This window comes from Quercus lobata, chromosome 10 (assembly GCF_001633185.2).
Source record: "Quercus lobata isolate SW786 chromosome 10, ValleyOak3.0 Primary Assembly, whole genome shotgun sequence".
Classification (NCBI taxonomy): Eukaryota; Viridiplantae; Streptophyta; class Magnoliopsida; order Fagales; family Fagaceae; genus Quercus; species Quercus lobata.
The window spans coordinates 8,757,801-8,780,037 of record NC_044913.1 but is presented as its reverse complement, the minus strand read 5'-3'; positions in this window follow the sequence as shown (position 1 = coordinate 8,780,037).

Genomic DNA, 22,237 nt, shown 5'->3' with positions numbered 1-22,237 from the left:
AATATTGTGATTATGAATAGAGAATGATGTTTTTCTCTTTGCTTGGTGTTGGTGGTGATTCTAAGCACCCTAATTGGGTGGTGAAACTTAGGATTTGTTTGGTTTATTTTCTTTTTCCCTTTTATTTCTATTTTCCCTGCATTGATGTCAACCGTCAAATATATATACTTGTTGTCATAATCTCCTTCTCCCTAGATTTGCATGATGTTTCAAGTAAAGGGAGAGGGATGGATTATAATCCCTGATGTGAATGTTTGTCCCCGTGCACATGCATCTTCAGTCCCATCTTATTTCATCCTAGGCATGTCATCCTTAAAATACAAAAGGTATTAATATTATCCTCTTCCTTTACAGCAAAGGAGGGTTGCAGATAATCTAATCTTGACACTTCATCTGCAGATTAGAAGAAAAATAAAACAAAATAACCCTATTTTATTTTCTGGAGAATTGTATAGATCTCTCTCTAAAGTCATGGTGTCTAGGGTAATGATGTTTCTTTGGCTGAGTAGTGTCATTAGACTCATTAGTTTGTTTTCACTGAAATTATATTTCAATAGTCCTGTTTACTCAATTTAAATAGAAAACAACAGAGTAGCCTAAGGGGTATGGCTAGCTTACCTTATGACAAAATTAGTCAGGAAAAAAAAAAGCCCTTCATTATCATTTTCCAATCTTATTATTATTTTGATAACATGAAAAAGCAATACAACTATCAAATCAGAAGCATAAATACCTGAAACCTACCTCAAAGCAGACAAAAATAACAAACAACCTTCCATATCAGCCAGCTAGGGAAACAATATAAAATAAATCACCAAACCACATGCATGAAGTCTTGAGCCGCTACGTTAGCAATTTCATGAATGTTCCCCCATCACTTTGATGCACATGGCTAATGCAAAGGCTTGGGGATTGATGAGGGTGAGGTATATGGAATAATGGATATGAATGTTGGTGAGGTGTTTGTTGAAGATGTATAGGGGATTGATGAGGGTTAGGATGTTGGTGAAACGGGTAGCAGTGAATGGATAGAATTCTGGCAAGTGAAAATGCTTGAAGAATTTGGCTAAGGTGGAGAAAAAGATGGTCTTGCAGAGAACTGGTATGGGTTGTTGGCTGGTAGGGGAAGAAGGAAGATGGTACAAAGAAAAAGAAAGGTCAGGTTGTCTATTGAAAAGATGGTGAAGAAGAAGAAGAACAGTGGAGAAAAGGGGGTGAAGGTCAAGAAAAGAAAAAAGCAGTGGTGTAATTTCAATTAGAAGACTAGAAGTTAGAGATAGTAAATTCATTCAAATTTTGTTTTAATTGTCTAATACATAGTACTGGAGTTTTTTTTGTTTTGGGGGGGGGGGGGGGGGGGGGGGGGGGGGGGTGGGTGTGGTTGTGAATGGGGTTAGACTTTTGAAAATCTGCTCATCAGCATTACTAATCACTTTATCTGGTATCTTGATTCTGAGGATAAAGATAGAGAAGTTGATTTTACGTTTTAATGATTTATATTTTCCTTATTTTTATATCTGAACTTTGGTCTTGTTCTTGTATGCAAAGTTTAAAATTTATGTTGTCCTTATTGTTTTGATATTTTGCATCAAAATGGGAGCAGAATTCATTTCATGGTTATCTATGAATAATTTATTTATATAAAAAATTACATATATATGTATGTATATATTTATTTATTTTGCTTAAAAGTATAATCAACTTTATGCAATTTATTTAAAAGTAACAATGTTAAAACAAATGAAGAATTGCCCTAAAAATTACATTTGCATTTTCATAGTATTTATGTTTAGAAAGACTTTCATTTAAATTTAGTTTTATCGAAGTGGATTGAAATGCTATATTAATGTTACTCAACAAAAGCGTAACAATAATAAAATGTTATGCTTAAGATTTTAGATATTACGAGTTTGATATATATATATATATATATATTTGGATTTAGATTAGGTGCTTTCAACTCAAACATATCATTTCTCAATATGTAAGTGCACAAAAAAAATAGATCGAAGTGGACCAGAATGAACCAAAGTTATCGGAATGGACCGAATCGTACCAAATGGAACGCAAAGTGGACCAAATGGATAGAAGAGGACCGAATAGGAACAAGGTGGACCGAATGGACTGAATAAGACCAAATGGACTGAAGTGAATAGAATGGACTGAATAAGACCAAATCGGACTAAAGTGGACAGATGGGACCGAATAGGACCAATATAGACTGAAAAGGACCGAAGTCAATAGAATGGGCCGTATAGAACCAAAGTGGACAAAATGAACTGAATAGGACCAAATTGGACCGAATAGCCGGAATAGGACTGAATTGGATCAAAGTGGATAGAATAGACGGAATGGGACCAATAGAACCAAAGCAGAGAGAATGGATCGAATAGGACCAAAGTAGAAAAAATGGACCGAATAGGACTAAAGTCGACCGAATAGAGCCAATATGGATTGAATGGACCGAAATAGACTGAATAAGACCGAATAGCCCAAATTAGACCGAATAGAACTTCAGTGGACAGAATGGACTAAATAGGACTAAATTGGACCGAAGAGGACAGAATGGACTGGATAGAACACTAATGTGGACCGAATAAGACTTTTGAATACCTATAATTTTTTTTTTTTTTGGCATTTTTAGGGCTCATATTTCTAATTTATAATGTCTATTTTAGTATTTTCTTTGTATTTTTTAACTCAAAACTAAAGAGTTTAGCCCAAATATAATAAAATTTAATCCTTTTCAACCAAAAAATTAAGCATTTTTCTTGAGCTAAATTTGAAAAAAAAACCTACCCAAAAAAAAAAAAAAAAAAAAAATTTAGGGCTCAATTAGTCTAAAATGGATTGAAGGGGGATCGAAATTGACCGAGTGGACCAAAGTGGACCGAAGTAGACCTAATTGGACCAAATATAAATTTTTTAATTTTTAGGGGAGACCTTCAAAAAAATTTTAGAGAAAAAAATTATACATTATATTAAAATACAAAATAATTATCTATTCTCATGCATCGCGTAAGTCTGTGACTAGTAATAATTATAGGAGAGACTTAAATATTTGGTCATTTGTTGGTCACCTAAAATAAGAAAGCATTATGATGAAAATGATGGAATGGAGTTTAGGTTCTCTTGAGTATGTTTGTCACTTTGCCTCTAGGTTTATTTATTCTAACTTATAAAAATATGATAATTAGGATGAGAGAGAGATTTTGTCTGATAAATGCAAGTAAAAATATTTTTGGTTTTATGAGTTTGATCCTATTATAGTTTGTTATAGTCTCTTTGATTACCAAAATTTGTTAGGGCTAGTGACTTTGAGGTCATTGTTGGTTGAAAAAGCTATTATGAAATAGGATGGAATTAATTAATAATATCTAGTCAATGATCATTTGTTGGTCACTTACAATATGGTTTCACACTACCACAAGCATTATTATGAAATTAATGGACAAAAAAATGTCACTTTAAATTCTCGAGGATGTTAGTCGTATGTTTTGGTCAAGAATTTGCTGAAACTTGCTGATGATATCTCAAATGGAACTTCCTCTTTCCATAATAATGGTATGGATAGTGAATGGACTAAGGCTCACTAGTGTGTGTAACTTGCCAAAAATAAATAAAAATTGGTTACATGAGTATGAGAGTGGGATGACTTGTCCAATCTATGCAGGTTGCCTCCTCTTGCTCATTGTATTGTGAAGCAATTTTGTAGCTAGCTAATGTTTACTATGGGACTGAATTCTCAAGCTTGTGAATTGAGTATGTGTAGAAGTGATGCTGAAATTTCTTTATTTTTTTGGTTTCATGGAACTCTCATTCCTCATAGACACAAGCATCATGGCATTCTTGCAAGAGATCAGTGGAGAGCCATGGCAAGAAGGCCCTCCATTTATCTATTGACATGCAAGGTATAGATCATTGGAATTTGTAGAGTTTGAACTAATTTTTAATTATACTGATAGGGACAGGGTGTGGGATTGGAAGTATGTGGTTAAATGATTAAATTTACTATATCCTAATAACTTAAACTTTTAAAAGAAATTGTAAATTAACATGGTATCAGAATAAGAAGCTATAAATTCGGTCATTACTTCCTCCACTCTACCTCCCATTTAAAATCTCATGTGTTAAGCCTCACCTAATAAAAGGAAGTTTGAGCCACAAGTGAGGAGAAGTGTTAGGGTATGTGGTTAAATGATTAAAATTATCATATCTTAATGTCTTAAATTTTTGAGAAAATCAGTAATTTAACAAGATAAGGGTTAGTGGGTACTCTTTTTAAGAGATTAAAGTTGGCCTTCAGGGTCAAATAATGTAGGACTCAGATATTCTATAGAAAGAATCTGTACAAACTTTACCAGAGCTGTTGGCAATTTAAAAGGGGATTAACTTATAGGTCATGAGCTTCAACTTCAAAAGATATCATTTATAAACAACTTCATTGATTTCATCCAATTTGTACGTACTTGCTGCCTTTTAACTTATATCACAACTTCAAAAGATATATCATAACTTACATATCTTTCTCTCTCTCTCTCTCAAAAGGAATTTTCATTAAAATTTTGAATTTGACCCAAAAAAAAAAAAAAATCTAATAGCAAAGGGCAATTTGGCTATCACCAATCAATTAGTGAGGACATTGCTCGGTTATATATATATATATATATATATATATATATATCAAACGTAAGAAAATATTTTCAATAATATGATTGGAGTCTAACAATAAGATAGATAATAAAAATTTCCTAAGTTAGTCAAAGTGCATCAAATAAGATTGAATTTTTATTTTTAAAAACCATTATAATAGTTTAGATAAACATAATTTGAAACACCTTTAAATTCTTCAAGCGTTTGAGTATTTAAAACTTCTCAAGACTTTAGCAATAAAGATTTTTTATTTTATTTTATTTTAAAAGGAGTAAATCATTGTACGTAAAAAATGCGATACAATTTTATAATAATATAAAGTAAAAAAAAAAAAAAAACTTGTTATAATTTTTTAAAAATATTTATTATCAATATTTTAATCAGAATAGTATTTTAGATCAACAGGACATTTTAACTAAAATACGATAGACCTGATTATAGTGGCGGCGCCACGTTCAGGCCAGGGTGTTCCTAGGAACACCCTGACCTGAAAAAAAAAAAAAATTATATATAATAATTAAAAAAAAATTTATTTGTTTACCCTTAAAAAAAATTAGGAATACCCTCAACCAAAATTAGGAACACCCTCAACCAATGTTATTGATTCAGTCTATTCCAGTCGAGATGTGGATTTCGGCCGGAACTGGTTTTGTATCTGATTATCTCTCCTCTCTCATTCGATCTCTCTCTTCCTCTGCCTTCTTAATCCTTTTATCTTCTCTTAAATCCAACAACAAATCATAAAATTCTTCAAACTTGATCTAAATCAAGATCCCAAATTCATCAAACCCTCTCCTAAAAAAAAAAAAAATCATCAAACCCATATAAATAATCAAACTGAAATTGCAAAAGAATAAGAAGAAAATGCAGAAAAAAGCTTACCCACCAAGAGTTTTCTCTCTTTAGCTTCTTGTTTCAGCATTAGCAAAAGAAGAAGAAAGACGAAGACGCTGAAGAAGAAAAAATGAAGAAGAAGAAAGAAGGAGAAGGAAAAGAAAACAAGAAGAAAATGAAAAAGAAAAAGAAAGAGATAGAGTTCAGATATGGCGTGTGTGTTAAAGTTGGTGGTGGTGTCAGGGTAGTTGTGAATAATAAAAAAATATGAGAAAAATATTATTTAAATTAAAAAAAAAAAGTGTAGAATAGACCAATTGATGTAGTTGTTTTGTAAAAACAAATATGTAAAATAAAAAAAGTAAGTTTTTTTACAAAACAGAAGGAAAATTTGCATTTACACTTATGTGAATGCTCTTATTAGAAGATATGAATCTTAAAAAAAAAAAAAAAAAAAAAAAATCATAAGATTAGTTGTGGGGCCCAAATAATTTATGAGCCAGGCCCATTTACCCGTAGGGAGTCCAAAGGCCCAAGCCGAGGAGGGCTATGGCTCAAGTTTGATAATATAGAGCACAAAGTGGCCTCGGGTTACAGCCGAGGACAGTTCAGTCCTCGGCGGACCCAAAGTCCCATCAGAGAGAGGGGCAAAGACGGTATGGAACCAAACTTGAAAGAAAATCTAAAATATCCAAGGAAAGCTGCCCTTACTGCCATTCAATACTCTGCACCTGACAAAGCCGTATTCTTCAGCTTTTACAACCACCCCCAACGACTTTGGGTATGGGCTGATGGGACAAGTATCAATCTTGGAAAGTTTGACCCTATACGTGGACGAAGGACAGTGAACGCAGGCGAGTATAAAAGGAAAAAGGAGTAATCTAGAGGGGGGCTGAGAAAAATGGCCAGAAACCAGAGCCTCCCAGCCCACCTCCAGGAGAAAGACTCCAGGGGTGAAGGAAACTTTACCATGTATGAACACCACGAAAGACCCACCGTCTGGTGACCAAGGCCTAGCCTTTCAAACCCACGCTCTACAAATGATACTGTTTGGGCCTTTCTACGTGCGAACCCAACACTGTTACGGTTCGTTACGAATCGTGTCCTTACAATTGGCGCCGTCTGTGGGGAGGCTTGTGTGTTGGCATAGGCGGTAGGTCGAGAGAGTTCCTTTGTCGTTTTTAACCACTGGTTATAGAGTTTTAGTGTAAAGTTCCGCTAGGGGCTACGCTTCTTGACTAGGGGCTACGCTAGGTGGCGTTAATCGCGTGGATAACTCTAGGGGCTTGGCCGAGGAGCTAACTCCCCTAAAGCCATGGTCCCACGCAAAGAGAAAACTGGGTTTTGGACAAAACCAAGGCATTGCATGGTCCTCGGACTCGAGCCTATGGGGAAACCAACTACTTGGATGAGAAAACTAGGTTTTGGACAGAACCAAGGCATTGCATGGTCCTCGGACTCAAGCATATGGGGAAACCAACTACTTGGATGAGAAAACTAGGTTTTGGACAGAACCGAGGCATTGCATGGTCCTCGGACTCAAGCGTATGGGGAAACCAACTACTTGGATAAGAAAACTAGGTTTTAGACAGAACCAAGGCATTGCATGGTCCTCGGACTCAAGCCTATGGGGAAACCAACTGCTTGGATGAGAAAATTAGGTTTTGGACAGAACCAAGACATTGCATGGTCCTCGGACTCAAGCCTATGGGGAAACCAACTACTTGGATGAGAAAACTAGGTTTTGGACAGAACCAAGGCATTGCATGGTCCTCGGACTCAAGCCTATAGGGAAACCAACTACTTGGATGAGAAAACTATGGACAGGGAAACTTACTACTGGATGAGAAAACTAGGTTTTGGACAGAACCAAGGCATTGCATGGTCCTCGGACTCGAGCCTATGGGGAAACCAACTACTTGGATGAGAAAACTAGGTTTTGGACAGAACCAAGGCATTGCATGGTCCTCGGACTCAAGCCTATGGGGAAACCAACTACTTGGATGAGAAAACTAGGTTTTGGACAGAACCAAGGCATTGCATGGTCCTCGGACTCAAGCCTATGGGGAAACCAACTACTTGGATGAGAAAAAGATTGAGTTTTGTAAGGTTGGCTACTTAATAACAATTCTAAGTTACTCAATCCTCGGCTCAGATACTGTAAAAGGTTAATGCCAATAGGAGTGTTAAGAAGATGGAGAAACACCCCACTATTCAGTAGCATAGGGGGGCAGTTCATTTTGCGGGTGATATGTCCTCGGATGGTTACTTCCTACACTGCACCGGGCATTGAGCTATCATCTCGGCTAGTTTTGGGGTAAGTATCGTTTTTCACAGGTCGGCATTGTTGTGCCAAACAACTCTATTAAGGTTATGGTGATATCTTTTTTAGCAAGCATTTTGGCCCTAAGTGTCATTGATTCAAATGCTATATTATTGTGCCGAACAACACTTGCAAATTCATAATAGTGCCCTTCTCTTTGATAAAGGATTAGGGCCCCCAAGTATTGTACTCTAAGGTCGGCGGTATTGTGCTAGGCCGACCCAATAAGCTCATCATAATGTCCTTTCTTTTCCTGTCTAATGGGAGTTTCAGCCCTAAGTATCATTTGTTCGATTCAGTATTATTATTAAGCCGGATTGTTTTTATAAACACAGAGCAAGATCTTTTTATTAACTGGGACTTTGGTCCTAGACGTCGGCCACGGTTTAAGAATAAAAAGAATTCACAAAGTTGTATGTCTATGCATTGCGCTATTATCTCGAAAATATAGAGAAAGAACATGTGAAGTAAAGTGATAACAATTTTTATTAATATAAAGATGTATTACAACGTACAAAGAGGGGCTTAAACAAGCCTATACAAAAAGTAGATTGCCAAAACAATAAAAAAGAAGAAGAAAAAAAAGAGCAATACATTAAGTGAACAGTCAGATCTCTTTTTAAACTCGTCTCTGAAGTCCTTCCAAACTCTGCCTCGGTAGCGCCCATATCGAGAGAAGGACCTTCTTCTCGGTAGCGCCCATATTGAGAGAAGGACCTTCTTCGGAAGAAGATGGAGGAGATGAATGAAGAAGATGGAGGAGATGAATGAAAAGAAGAAGGAGAAGAAGAGAGAAGAGATGAAAAGAAAGAAAAAGGAGCAAAAGAGGGAGAAGGAAAAGCACCAGGATGGACCTGGTGGTGGAAAGAAGAAGAAAGAGAGGCAAAAGGAGGCACCAGTGAACGAAGAGAGAAAGAAGCAGGGGCACTTGGCCCCTGCCTCAGTCCTGACTCCTAACACACTGGTGCCATGTTAGGTATGCTCGTGAGAGAGCGGTTGGTACTGATGATGAGTGTTTTCGACTCAGTCACGCCGAAAGTTGGACGTGACGAGTCCCTGCTTCGGATTTTGGCTGAAAGGATGGTGAGATAGATTTTGAATCTTCGCCATCCCTTTCCTGACCGAGCCATTACGAGTTTTATTGGAATGTGGTGTTTATGGGGGGGGGGTACAGTTCCTTCATTACTCGTTGTTACGGTGAACGTATTATGATTTAGTGTATAACTAGTGGGTAAAGTAAACGCTAAGGGAAGCTAAGGATTACGGATCTCAGAAAGGTAAAAAAGGTCTCTGTACGAGAGAGATAGCCTCCTACCTGCCTTCTTATAAGAAGGCAAAATGGAAGGTATTAAATTTGTCCAGGTTTCCAGAAGAACCTGTAAACAAAGATGTATCCGTTCCACTTCCCCACCTCATCAAACAAACCGTCGAATTTAAATAGTCTCGTAAATAGAAGTCATTAAAAGGGCGTCTTGGATAACCAAACAGCGAAAACGCGTCAGGAGTAAGATCAAAAGAATGTCTCGTAGACCGGTACATCTCCTAGGTAGATGGAGAACCACCAGCATTAGTGAAAGGTCGAATTAGATGGGCCATAATAAAGGCTCGGTATTACCAAAACCCCCATTTCCAACCAAGAGGTTGGACAGCAGGGTTTTGAGGGGCTATTGTGGGGCCCAAATAATTTATGAGCCAGGCCCATTTACCCGTAGGGAGTCCAAAGGCCCAAGCCGAGGAGGGCTATGGCCCAAGTTTGATAATATAAAGCACAAAGTGGCCTCGGGTTACAGCCGAGGACAGTTCAGTCCTCGGCGGACCCAAAGTCCCACCAGAGAGAGGGGCAAAGACGGTATGGAACCAAACTTGAAAGAAAATCTAAAATATCCAGGGAAAGCTGCCCTTACTGCCATTCAATACTCTGCACCTGACAGAGCCGTATTCTTCAACTTTTACAACCACCCCCAACGACTTTGGGTATGGGCTGATGGGACAAGTATCAATCTTGGAAAGTTTGACCCTATACGTGGACGAAGGACAGTGAACGCAGGCGAGTATAAAAGGAAAAAAGAGTAATCTAGAAGGGGGCTGGGAAAAATGACTAGAAACCAGAACCTCCCAGCCCACCTCCAAGAGAAAGACTCCAGGGGTGAAGGAAACTTTACCATGTATGAACACCACGAAAGACCCACCGTCTGGTGACCAAGGCCTAGCTTTTCAAACCCACGCTCTACAAATGATACTGTTTGGGCCTGTCTACGTGCGAACCCAACACTGTTACGGTTCGTTACGAATCGTGTCCTTACATCAGTAAATCAGCAAACGTATTACTAAGTCTAGATAGTTTCAATTTTTACCAAAAAAAAAAAGTTTCAAGTTTAATGTATTGGTTTCCAGCTATATCTAGAGTAGAATGCTAAAGGCTGTTTTTTTATTATTATTTTTTTAAAAAATAGTGGGTGGTTGATAAGATGTTGGTAACTTAACCATTCTTATCCAAGAGTAATATTTCTACCGTTTCTAGAATTTATATATATATATATATATATATATATGAAGTAAAAGAACTTTTTTGTACATACAAGAGGTGCTTTGACATTCATATTTATTGTACATTTGTACTGTTTGCAACTATCCAAAATGTGAATTTTATTTATAAAAAAATTATAAATAAATATTTTAATCCAATTTTATTTACATATTAAATTTAATTCATTATTTTATATAATAGTAATAATATCTATAATATTTTAAGGAACTTTGAAATATTCTGAAACGGTACATCGAAATAGGCTGGTACCGAAATGGCCCACTTAACTTTTAATTACATTATACATATTAATTATACACATAAAAAATTATAGAAGACAATTAATAAACAAATTAAACAACTAAATTATGTTAGGCTAAATAATAATGAAATAATACATTATAAAAGACAAACAAATTAAATTATGTTAGGCTAAAAAATAATTAATAATTTTATAATTAATGAAACAACAATATAACTGTGGGGACCGTTCGATCAATAGGCCCATAAAGTTCAGGATTGATTCAGGAATGTTGGGCCCGCAGCCCATCCGAGGATGCATATCTGTCCAAGGAGGCTAAGTCAGGTCATAATGTAGTTACTGAAGGGGATGGTAGTCAACATCACAGGGGTAGGGTTCTGTATTCGTCCGAGGACACCATACTCCTCGGCAGTGTGCGTCCGAGGACGATTAGGACGTGGTCTTATTGCAACCAGACCTCAGAATTAGGTCACCGTAAAAGATAGAATGACCGACCAAGGATGAAAGAGATAAGGCAAACAAATATCTATCACTACAGCTGCCTCTACATTAATGACCTCTCAACCAACTCTCTGGCCGCATTAATGTGGAGGTGATACCTGAACAGTAAGGAAGCAGCTTTACAGCTGCCCATAGGAAGTTCCAGGGGGTGCTAGATGGGACAGAAAGAAGTCTTCCGGACCCAACCTACACGTGTGCGGTGAGGATGGAACACAAAGGGGGGTATATAAACTAAAAGAAGAGCATGAGGAAAAGGGGATCGAAACAAAAAAGAAGAAGAAGGAGAAAAACAGAGACAGAAGAAAGAAGAGAGCAAAAGTAGAGAAAAGGAGTTGTCTTGATCACTAAAGAAAACGATCGTTGTACCAACTTTAGACTTTTAGTATGCATGGGAACGAATCTTTTTAAGGGAGACCACAGTTAACCTAGCTCTTGACACCCACGCTCTACAAATCATATTGTCTGGGCCTTTTTACGTGCGAACCTAACACTGTTAAGGTTCGTTGCAAATTGCGTCCTTACAATAACAAATTATAATTTATAAAAGATAAACAAATTAATGAAACAACTAAATAACAATAATTAATATTTGATAGTTTTTTGTATATTGTTTATTGTTTTACTAGAATTATGGACAAATATTTGATAAGAAAACCACGTAGAAGGCAATTGTAAACTTTATGTATTTGCATGTTTTTTTTTATTGTTGTTTCTGTTAATATAGAAAATTTTCTTTTTATTAGATTGTGTAATTTATGCTTATTGAGGAACACCCTAAATAAAATTCCTAGAGTCGCCACTGCCTGATTATAGTCAAACTATATATAATAATAAATAAAAGTCTTCAATATCATAATTGGATCAATTCTATGATTTGCTAAATAAATTTTAGTATTTAAAGAAAAGAAAAGTCAGATTTATGGAGTACTTTATATGGGGAATGCACATGGTTCATTCGATTAAAAGATTAAATATGAGTATATTACATATTGAAATGAAAATTTTGAGATTAAAGATTAAATATTTGACATCCCAATCGTTTACTATAATTTCATAAATTATTTGCAAATTAGGCTGCGTTTGGTTAAATGTGAAATATTTTCCGAGTGTAAAATATTTTCGGTAAAGGAAAATATTTTTAAGTGTCTGGCTGCATTATGAAAATTGTTTTAGAAAATGTTTTCATATGTTTGGTTGCGTTCTAAAAATGCTATTTTTTTTACTAGTTTCTCACATTTTCTCAGCTTCCAAACAAATTTTATAATAGAAAATTTCAATATATAAACTTAAAAAAACAAAAATCAAAACAAAACCATTTGTTAAACTCAAACAATTCAGTCAAGCTGAGAGAGGGAGGAAGAGAGACTGATCAAAAATTGAGGGAAAGGGACAGGTAGATCGAGAAAGAGAGAGATCGCTCATGGGCAATGATCTCGACAGCGCAATCTCGGTAGCGTGATCTCCGTGTGATCTCGGAGGTGAGGTTGCGTGCGAGAAGAGAAGAAAAGGGAGATGGGTTTGAAGGGGTGTGGATCGGGTATTGTAGAGGGTAGGTTTGAGAGAAGTGTTTCGACGGCACTATGGGAGGGACGAATCGGAGATGTTGGAGGTGAGATGGGCTTCGCCAGCGTGAGAGAGAGTTTTGCCTTGGTGGATCGGGTACATTTGGAGCTCGAAGTGGGCTAAGGTGAGGTTGAGTGGGAGAAGAGAAGAGTGGCGTCTGCATGTAGGGTGGAGTGATGTCTCTCTCTCGTTGGTGCATGGAGTGGAGCTGAGGTTGGGGCGGTGGTGTGATCTCGCGTTGTGTGTGCTTCTAGCTCACTCTCTCTACTCTCTCTTCTTGCTCTTTCTCTCTCTCTCTTTGGGTGTCTATGAGTCCAAAAATCATTTGAAGGTAAAACAAAAGGGCTTATTTTCCGGTCAAAGTTTAAGACTTTCTGAAAAACTTTATTTTACATGTGCACCCAAACATGCCGTTGGGTGTAAAATATTTTCCAGAAATCATTTACACCCAAAACAAACACAACCAGTGTAATGTATACAGAGACGTATCTAAGAGGGGGCGGGGCCAAGGGGGCCTTGGCCCCTCTGGCCCAAAATTTTTATTTTTTTCAATTAGGTATATTTTGAGTTTGTTATAATTGGGCCTCCTCTCTTTTAAAGCCTGAGTCCTCCTCCCCTATGATTATCAGCCTAGACAGCCTAAGTAGGGATGGCAATGGGATAAGGGCAGGTTCGAAGGATAGGGTTTTTACTCCTGTCCCGCATGGTTTTGTCTTACCCCCATCCCTGTCCCGCCCTGCATGATGGGAAAAATTTTATTGATTCATCCCCACCCCTTGGGCCCCTGCTATATCCCGTAAAACTCTATTTCTTGTTAATTTGCCCATAATTATTACAATTGTTTTTAATAAAAAATGTTTTGTTAATAAAAATATACTTGAAATTACAAATAAATTTATCCTATCAAATCAAACTAATCTATATATAAAATAATAGGTGAAGCAGAGAGAATGTAAAATTGCAATTCCAATTAGAACTCTAATTGTGTGCCACGTATACACACCAATTTCAATATGAAATTAGAGTCAATTAAACGCTGTGCTTCTTTCTTTTCTTTTTTCTTTTTTTTGGATTTGGCTGAATAAAACATTCTGCCGGTTAAAATAAAATAAAAAAGCGTTTCAACTAGAAGACCCTAGCGACACTGCGATATAGAGAAAGGGAAGGAGAAAAAAGAAAACCTTGGGCCACGAGGTGGGTTCTTTCTAAAATCTTTGACAGCTCTTTCTCTCTCTGTCAATGGCAAACAAGAAATTAGGGTTCTTCACTATAAAAGACCATCAGATCCGTATCCTCCATCGGTTAGTCTCTGTTTTTTGGTTCTTTAAATTTGGGTTTAAATATGATTTAGGTCTGGGTATTTTGATTGTATTGGATTGCATTTAGGTTTTAGCTTAGATTCAGTTTTGAGTAAGGAATTTGGGATAGAATGGTTTTTAATATCAGATATCTATGTTAGATTTGGTTTTTCTTTTGGGTAACAGAACCACCCGATCAAACTCTCTCTCTTTCTAATGCACTCCCATGACCTTCTTCTTCTTCTTCACACAATTCTATCTCCTTATTTTCTTAGTCTCCCCATCGTTTCCCCTAACCCATTTACGGATGGCTCTGTCAAACAATTGCCTCTGTGTTTGGTTCTTAGATTGGCAGTTTTTAAGAGTTTTTTAAAATAATTTTTTTTAATATTGTAATAGTGCTCAAACCATGATTTAGTTTCATGGCTAAAACTATTTGGGAAATTAAAAAAAGAAGAAATTTTGTTTTTGTTTTTGTTTTTTGTTTGTTTGTTTATTATTATTATTATTTGTGTGTTTATGTTTGTTTGATATGTTATTAATTGCATCTGAATGATATTTTTGGCCATTGATATGTCAAGCTATTATAATGGGTCCAATGAGATAATTTTTTAAAATAATAATTTTATGATATTTACCTGGTTAAGATTATTGAATAATTTTTGTTGTTAAAGTTTGTTAACTATCCTGAAATATTGAATCAGTGGTTGCTGCAAATTTTTTGGGTTTTTCTCTTAACTGGCACCGGTAATAGAGAGATGCAGATATAGAGAAATGGAGAGACAGAAATAGAGAGAGATAGATACAATCCGTAAGCAATAGGGATTGAGATTGAGGATCAGCACTACTCCGTGACCAATATAATTGGAACTAAACACAGACTGATGAAAGGTACACATCACTTCTTTGTGTTTGAATTTGAATTGAAATTTGGATGTTTATTCTCTTTCTTTAGTTGCTTTGTTGTCAATATTAATTCTTACGGCATGGACAAGAATGGTAGAACCCTAGAATCATGAGAGGCCATCTCCAAAGGACATATATAATAATGGCTATATATAAATCAAACTGACCTCTAGATATGGTGATTCTTGAAAAATCAGACCAATCTCTTAATTTAAGGGGAACATTGAGAAGATTATTGAAAAATAAAACCATTTTACAGTTTATTATAGTTTGCTTGAATGGAGTTCTGCCGGGAATGTTTACATGAGGTCAACGGGCTATGAATAATTAAACCATTTGTGAAAGCCATTCGGCCAAAATTTGACTATTGTATTATACACTTTCTCTTTTGTACAAGGTATAAACTGTTATTTTTCTTTGGTCTATTGTATTATACATTAGGGATTATAAACAGATTTCAACATGGATGCTTCAGAGTGTATAGTAATTTTAAGTTCTTTGTAAGTGGGATTATGGGATTTTTTGGGTTAATTACTGCATTTTAAAATAACAAATAAACAGATTGATAACTAAAGTATGTTATACACTTTGCAACAAATTTTTAGGCGCTGTTTTTTACAACGATTACTTTAAACTCTTTTCTCTTTTCTCTGGTCTCTCTTTTACTGTTTTATTTGCAAATCGCAAGTGCCATATATTTTATTTGATTAAATTAGAGCAAATCTTTCCCCCTTTTTTTTGATCTGATATTAATTAAACCCAAACAATTCCTTTGTGTCTATGAAGTTTTTGTTAGTGTCTTCCACAGACAATGTATGTGAAATTGAAGGAGAGGTTGGTGGTTCATTAACTAATAGAAAGAGATTGGATTATTTTTTTCCATGTGGGATTTGAACTTTTTTTTTCCTTTTCTGCATTAAGCTTAAGAGAGGAGGAGAGGAGGTGCAAATCCTAAATGTGTAAGTTAGGGACATCAAGAGATACCAATTGACCCAACAGTCACGGTGTGTGAGTTTTTATTGGGCATCTTAAATTACTAAATGCCTCAGGTTTGAGTGGAAGATTCCTTTTTATGCTTTGACATATGCTTAATACTTAAGTTATATATCAAAAGTGACATGTTGAATGTCCTGTTTAGATTGATTTATAATGTTCACCAGGCATTTTTGTAAGAAACGTTGTTGGAACAAACTGATAGGTTAGGATAGTCTGATTTCCCTTCTACTTATCTCATACTTTGTATTAGATTTTATCAATTTACTGTATCTGTGTTTCAATTGGCTCTGATTTGCATGCTTTAGCCAGCTTTTTTCTTTACAAATTCATTTTTTTAGCCAATTTTCTCTTCTACTTATTTCAAATCCGCATTAGTTATAGCTTATGAGATTTCAATTATAATTTTTTCTAGATCATGTGTTGATGCCAGGTTGGTCATTCTCTAAACAAGAGTGTGTCTGTGTTTTCTTTTTCTTTTCACGAGCTTAAAAGGTGGTATGCTTTCTTTGTTGGTTGTCGCTGCTTGATTGGTGTTATTGCATATTAAAACCCAGTGTATTCAGAAGGTATGCACTAATTTCTCAGGAACTGCTCACCGGTACTTTTTCTTATTCAAGTTTGAATTAAAATCCGGCTGTTTATTCTCTCTCTTTGAATGATTTGGTCTCAGATTATACTATTTGTTTTTCCTGTTTTAGTAACATTATAATCTTTTCCAAATTGAAATTATTGTTTTCTTCGTTTATTTACTGCCTTCTTTGAAATAGAAACATAGAAATAAATGACATAGATTTGATTAAATGGTGTGTTGTTGACAATTCAACCCATATGTTCAATGTTTTCTCACGCTTTTTTTGCAATATTTCTTTCATTTTTCTCTGCTGCAATTTAAAACTGCTATGATTTATTTTTTGAGCAATCCGAAATAATGGCAGTTTTACCAAACTGATACCAAAGCAGTAGTAAAAGTATTAAACTTGAAACTAAAATCTTGTGAACACATTAATGTTTTTGATTAGTCCATGGATCTTTATTTTTATGTTTGCTCTGCTTTGCAATCAATTTGGCTTATTTGTTTTTGTGCAATTTTACTATTCAGTGTAGCTCAATGATTACATTGTGTTGGTTTTGAAGGATTTGAGTTTTCTATTAGTGATGATTATGTAATCATTAATTTCAGTTTCAAATCAGGTTTTATATTTGGTTTGTGGTCTCTATAGCATTTATTCTTTTTTGGTGTTTGTTGGTTTTGGTCTTTAGATTTCATGGAAGAACAATTCCAGTATTCTGTTATTTACTAATTTGTTAATTATATTTATCCTTTGATGACTTTATAATTGACTTTCATTTGTACTGAAATTAGAAACAAATAAATACGAAAGTTAATTAAAAAGCACTAACCTGTGCATAAGTTGCATTTATTTATTTATTTTTCCATGTTATATGTTTTGTAACCAGTGTTGTTTGCGTATCAGGGATTGGTTTTTTGCTTTGCTATCCAATTGGGTTTTCTTTATTGTTACTCATGCCCTTTTTTGTTGTATAATTATTTTCCATATTTTAGGTTTTTTTTCCTCAAGTATTTGGATTGAATTGACCTGTAAAATTTTAATATCTGTCTGATTTAATCTATAGCCTGTAACTTCACATTTTCCCTCTATTGTACATTCTTCTTTGTCTTGGTATTTACAATGTTTATATGTTTTCGTTATAAATAAAAAGCTATGTTCCAAAAAAATATAACAAAAGTTGTTCATGAAAGAGAAATTACTTTGACCAAAAAATGTTAATTTTTTTGTACTATTTAATCAATGGGATTGTGGGTTTGAATTCAATGTGGTAGCTATTCATAATTGGTATATAGTCTATCTTTGATTCCAATTTGTTTGATTAAACTCCGAAATCAATATCTGTTATTTGCTAAAATATGCAAATTAACCCAGTGTGATTTCTTTACATATATATATGGATGAGATATGCCAATTGAAGAGCATTTAATAGAATTGGTATCATAGAAGTGATAAGATTACCATTTGAAAATCAGTCTTTTAAAGAAAGATTGACTATGACAATGAGGTATATTGGTACTTTATTATTTTGTTTTAGATATGATCAAACATACTTGGAGATTAGGTCAGCATTGTTTATGAAAGACTAATTTCTCTTTCGTTTATCTTATACTTTGTAATAGATTCTATCCATTATGTATTTGTTGTTTGAATTACCTCTGTTTAGACAGATTTATGATGTTCACCAGGTGTTTTCAAGAAATATTGCTGGATAAAACTGGCAGGTTAGGAGATTCTAACTATCATTCTTCTCATTCTCTATCCTATGACTTCCATTAGGTTGATTCCGTTGTTTCTCCAATGGACTTCTTCTCTATTCTATCTCAATATCAATATCATTGGATTCATCCATTGGATTACATTTTGCCAATTGATGTATTTGGGATAGTTCTCTGCAAAATTAAGTTTTCTTTGGTTTATTTTTTTGTTTTATTGCTTTGCAATATTAGAAAATGTTGCAAAGTTTATATCATCAATTTTGGCTATTCAACCTGTTTTCTTTAAATTGTAAACGCCTTTGTATTTTTCCCTTTGTATCAGTTTCTTTCAGCAAGAATAGTTACTCAACCAAGCAAGGGAGGAGAGTTAGTCAAGGAGCCAATTTGTAAGGTATTCTTAAAGAAAATTAAAACTTAAATAAATCAACAATGGTCTCTTCAAAACCCCTTTGCTATCAGCCTTCAACATTCTTTGGTTTCTAAAACATTCATTGGCTTTAATATACTAATCAAAACAGAATTTTGTCCAATAGATTCACCAGTTTTCTCACATTGTCTCTCTATAATTACCCCCCTTTTGTCTCTGTCTCTGTCTCTGTCTCTCTCATGTTTTTGTTAGGGTAACGTTTGAAAGAACATTAAATGTCTTTGTGTGTGGTTTATCTTTAGAATGAATAGATTATGACTTTGGGAATTTGCGTTTTGACTTAAGTGGTTTATAAATAAAGGGGTCTTGAAGCTTATTTTATCATAAGTTACCACAAATCAAATTTTATCTAGAATATAAAAAAATCAATTGATATTGTATAACCTATTATCTATACCTTTAAAAGAAAGGTTTTTCAAAGGATTTTTTTTGCCCTGTTTGAAGCTTCTCAATGGGTATCACTAGGCCTTGAATACGTTGTGTTCTGTTAGTCTATCCGCTCTTTTTTCTCTGCCCATCTCCTTCTCCAAAACCACATTATAACCTCCATTTTATTTGGTATGTGATTTTACTAATAAGCTTTGGCTTTGGGATTTTTGTTTCATTTGCCAAGTTCTATAAAATGAGCAATGTGAGTTTGAAGGTTCTGTTTTGGTTATCTTTTTGTTTGTTCTCTATTTGTTTGTTTAAATTTCTTAGTGAACAAAATTTGGTCTATGGATCCAATTTGTTAAAAAGATTTCTTCTTCAAAATGTTATTTTTCTGCACTATTCTTCTACAAAGAATCTGCACTGCTACACATCTAAAATCTTCGCTACATTGTTTCACAAAATCTACATTGCACTGATTCATAAAAAGTCTGCACTGCACTGCACTATTTCATTAAATCTACTCTGTTTTGAATAACTCTCTGCACTTTTTTAAAATAACTTTTTTCTTGGTTATCTTTGTGTTTTTTCTGTGTGTTTGTTTAAATTTTTCAGTGAATACGTAGAACAAATATAGATTCTGATAAACAAAATCTATAAACATTTCCCAAAACCATTCTTTGTTCTTAAAGGGAATAAATATGACAAAGAAATTGGACCTGAATAAAACAGGACACGAAATTTTTTAAAATCAATTAAATTTCTTAATCAATTTTGATGTTGCATTACATGTCACTAAAACTATCAAAGTTCATATTTTAATGCATAACTTAGTGGGAGATTAGGAGAAAGAGAAACAATAAAATTTGATAAAACAAAACCTGCAGTTGTCTTAAGACGTATATCGGTAATTGAAAAATAGCCATCCTCATTTGCTTTGCTCCAAGATTCGTAGTCTTAATAATTGGGAATTGACATGCAAAAGTTGTTTATAAGGCAAATAGTGTTATGGTTAGGGGTGAAAGTTTTAAATTTGAATACTTTGTCTTGCCTTTTGGATCCTTTGGGCATATTTTGATATGATTAGGGAAGGTGGCTATGTAGAATCCATTGTGCCATTTTGAATACTTAATATTTACATTTTCTTACTCTATGCAAATTGAGTGCACTTGATTTATGTGAGGAACTGAGGGCAACTAAGCCAAATCACGAGAAAGAGATTTTGTGGCATATGTGAAGTTTGCCTTGGATCTGACCAATGCACCATTAAAAAATTATGCAACTGTTTGGAAAAAAAGAAGAAGGTAAGTTTGTTTCTTTAAGATGTTTCCTTGCTGTTCTATCTTTTAGATTTTAGGTAGTTATTGAAGAGAGATACAGCTTGATTATTACCATTTAATTGTGTTTTTTTTTTGGGTTATGTTGTGTGGATTGCAAGTAGTCAAAACTTTAATTTGAAGGAAAATTATTGGCTAGGGTGCCTCAGCGTTATTTTGGACCATGTGATGCTTTTTTAACCATAGTGAGGAATGTCTATTTACCCACGACAATATTGTGCCCTTTTTTTCCTTCAGTATTTCAATGCATTATTTCTAATACCTTTCAAAAAGTAGGAAGGTTTAGGATCTCACTAGATTAATCTCTAAACCTTTAATTTTTGTTAGGACCACACATGCATAATCTACAAAAAGAAATAACTATAAGTTTACAACTTAAAAGGAAATTAGAGGATTTTTTATATATAAATGTGACCCTTAAGATGACTGGAGAGGACTGCATAATCTATGCATGGTTTCTTTGGTGTATTAATGGAGATTCATGCTTAGATTATGTACTTTTAATGATACTATTGTCCAAGGGATTAATGCTTACCATAAAAATAATTACTTTTTTTTTTTTCCGATTTAGAGATTTTTATTAGACGTGTTGAAAGGAAAAAGAAATGATAAGCTATCTAACATTGATTCATGTGATTTAGATTTGAGATGGTAGAACTAATTTCGCATCTGTATGTGTTCTTCATTTGGAATCAATTTAACATATTTTTTTTTAGAAGTTCTGATATGTCTAGGTATGCAAAAAGATCATCAATGGCTTGGTTGCTCACAACATTAGACCCATAAACTTTTAAGGGGGTTAAACTATTTGACTTTTGGTTCATTTTAAGGTTATAAATGTTATTTTGAGCTATGTACCTAAATTTTTATGAAGTTATGAAGAAAACTATTTGTTTTTCCACTTTTGTAAGTTTAATTTTTTCCCGCTTATTCAAAGTGTGTTAATATATGTTACTATAATGAAGTATGATTTGATTTAATATTGATGATGTTATATAAAAAAAAAAAAAAAAACTTTTGAGATGCTACAAAAATACAACAAAAAAATTATTAAATAAAAATCCCGTGTATTTGCACGAGTTGCAAGCTCTTTCTAAAAATAGGTTGGTAAAATAGATAAAGTGGTGTTTGGTAAGCACAATACCTGCTAAATCCCCGCATTTGTTTGGTAAGCTCTTTCTAAATCCCTACATTTCTAACTAAAAATCCCCGCATTTTTACATCCAATCTACCAAACAATACCTGCTAAATAATAAAACACAATCTTTCTTGTCCAAAACATATTTTATGTCACTGTGATGAGAGTGAACCATACTCATGTGGAAGCACACAATATAATAAAATAAAAGTAAACCATCCACTAATGACACATCACATAGCTCTCACAAATAAATTATACAAATCCAATGAAAATATACTCATCTAAGCTAGAATAAACAATACAAACAACATTTCCTATACGCCCAACTCACAATTCACCTATGCACACAAACCACTTTTATGCCAATTATTTATAAGCACTTACAACTAAAATCCCAGTTGATAAGCCATATCGTATAAGGTTTGCTAGCCTGCTCAACTGAAATTGTGCTTATTTATCATCTCCTCTTCCCCTCCTCCTTTCATCTATTCTATCTTACCCCACCACTCATTCTCATCAACAAATATATATATTACTAAGTTTTGTTAATAAAATTTTCTGGTTAATAATATGAATTTAGACTTAACTGAGCCTTTTAAATATGAATAAACTCATGATTAATAATATATCTATTCCCGTGCGGTAGCACGGGCTACATACTAGTTTTTAGTAAAAGTTGAATAATATTATTAAAGTATTTAATAAGACAATATTACAACAAAAACAAAAATCTCATATTACAAAATCAATGATTCAATAGTACATAAATTTGTTTATAATAAAGACAAAAAAAAATGTTAAAATTAGTACCTT